Source organism: Helianthus annuus, chromosome 12 (genome assembly GCF_002127325.2).
Source record: "Helianthus annuus cultivar XRQ/B chromosome 12, HanXRQr2.0-SUNRISE, whole genome shotgun sequence".
NCBI classification, from domain to species: domain Eukaryota; kingdom Viridiplantae; phylum Streptophyta; class Magnoliopsida; order Asterales; family Asteraceae; genus Helianthus; species Helianthus annuus.
In genome coordinates this window covers 5,990,021-5,992,344 of record NC_035444.2, presented here as the reverse complement: position 1 = coordinate 5,992,344, position 2,324 = coordinate 5,990,021, and the positions used below count along the sequence as shown (strand labels likewise).

At 52.7% G+C, this 2,324-nt stretch overlaps 1 long non-coding RNA gene across 1 annotated transcript; it reads left to right on the top strand.

Annotated features, from left to right (window-relative positions):
- The first annotated feature begins 421 nt into the window (after positions 1-421).
- LOC118484765 lies at positions 422-801 on the top strand. The gene is made up of 3 exons (XR_004874397.1): positions 422-444; positions 514-672; positions 740-801. It is a non-coding gene; the product is annotated as an uncharacterized LOC118484765 (long non-coding RNA).
- The last annotated feature ends 1,523 nt before the right edge of the window (positions 802-2,324 follow it).

Below are 2,324 nucleotides of genomic sequence, written 5' to 3'. Positions count from 1 at the left end.
ACAAGGTCCACATTTCTCAAGTGAGTCCGCTTGGGATGATTCGGATTCGTAATTTTGAGTTTACCTTCCGTGCTCTTGGCATAGAGCCTACCGTTGGAGACTTCCGACGGTTTTATCAGATGACAGTGTCTATGGGGTTCTTTTATTTCCGTCTACGAGACGGTACCCCAAAGCTGATGACTCCCCCTAAGGGGATGACGATGTGGAAGAAGAAGTTCTTCTACATCAAGTCTGCTGCCCTTGCTGTGAATATGACGTTTCGGAATGTGACCGAGACGATCATAGCAGAGACCATTGCGATGCCCAGTTTGAAATCAGTGCAATGGTTCCCGCAACTGCAGACTATTGAGTCTGTGAAGTTGACCAACACGCAACTATGGCTGTTGCGTATGATGTTGAGGAGGGGCAAGAACTCGAAACTCGTGGTGCGGGAAAAGAGCGGTGGTACGTACTTTTTGTTTCTTTACGTTCTTTATCCTTACGTGTGTTACTGACCTTTGTGTCTACTATCAGAAGATGCTCCCGCATGGAGGATGTTTGCTCCGGATTTCGAGGGTACGGTTGAGACCGTAGTTTGTGCGGATGGTGAACAGGATCACAACACTATCATCCGTAGTAACTTCCGGGTGCCTACTGCGGCTGCACTGGCAGTTGAGTTGCCAGTAGGCAAAGGTATACTATCGAAGCCTTGCTACTTGTGTTGATCACGTTGTGTTATTGACGTATTGATTCCATGCAGGTGATCTTGGGGCCTTGGGGGACCCTGAAGCGAAAGGTGTGCCAAAGAGGCAAACTGTGAAGGGCGTGCGCTTTCGCCAAAAGAAGATAAAGGAGGTCACTACTGTGCCTCATCTGGTGCCGCAGGCAGCAGGTATCTCTCATTCCTCTTTTCGTCGACACAAGGATTATGTGATAGTATCTGATACCCTTGAGGGTTTGAGTACAGCCGCGGAGTCACGTTCTGGTGCTGCGAAGAAGCAGGCAGAAGAGGCGGCTGCGGGAGGGACAGCTGCGGGTCCCCCTGTGATTGGTGAGAAGAGGAGGCCAGAGCAGAAAGCTGCTGGTGGTGTTGAAACCAAACGTCGGAGACTAGTAACCAAAAGGTCTGCTCCGGCGCAGAAAAAACCTGCGGTTGTCGTTGGTAAGTATAGGCTATCTAGTCTTGACTGTTGTGTAACTAGTTCTGATAGCTATTTGACTTTTTTGCAGAGCGTCAGGATGAAGATTTTTCTATCTTCGATGCTCCGGAGTCCCCTCCGCGTGCCATGGGTGCGGGTGGAACGGAGGTGCCGTCGACACCTCCCGTCAAGGTGGTACCTGAGTCAACCGTGCAGAAGGAGGGTACCGCAGAGAATGCTGCGGCCCAGATATTTGATACTGTCGACTCATCCAACAACCTGATCTCTCCCAATGAGGGAGACGATTTGAGTTTGCGGTTCACTGCTACTGAGAAGCAACATTCTGATGCTGAACCGCAAAAAACTGGCGCTGAAGCGCGGCAGCAAGATGCTGGGCCGCAGAAGTCTGCGGTTGATAAGGGTACCAGCTCGTCTGCCGGTGGTGCGGGGTATGACGGCCTCCAATTCAGCCTGGGGAGTCTGAATTGGAGTATTACTACCGCACCTACTCCCAGGATCGCAGTACGCTGTACCATCGACCCCCCTGGACTGTATTGCAGGGGGATGATATTGCTAACGACCCTGCGGCCTGCAGGGAGATATTGGGTGGTCTGGGGACCCCCTTTGAAGTTGATCGGGCTCGTGCCGCACCGCGGGAGCTGCGTATAAACCAGCTCTCGACCATGTTGGTAGGATCTTCCATTGTGGCTAATGCCATTTTGGAAGATTATAAGGTGCTGGGCCGCCGCGAGGAGGAGGCTGCTCGTATGCGGGCGGAAGCCGAGAAGTTGGTCGAGGCTGCTCGTGCGGGTGCGGAGCAGCTTGAGAAGGATAAAGCTGCTTTTGAGAAGCAGAAACAGACCGCTGAGTGGGCTGCGTCTGCCCAACTGAAACAGGTGCGTACACTTGCTAAACTCCTTGCTGATGAGCGTAAGCGTTGGGAGGAAATTTCATCCAACGAGCGCAAGAAGTGGAACGAATCTTGGGCTAAGCAGAACAATCTTCTGTTTCATACTCGGCAGGAGCTAGCAAACGCCAAGGCGGCAAATGTTGCCTTGGGCAATGAAAAAACTGCGGCTGAGGCCGCAGCAGCTAAAGCGCTGCAGGCAAAGGATGAGGCCCTGAAGGCGCTTGAAGAGGCCAAAGCAGCCGGGGCTCGTGCTTCAAAGGCCCTTGAAGAGGCCGCGGAGAAGGAGAGCCGTTCTT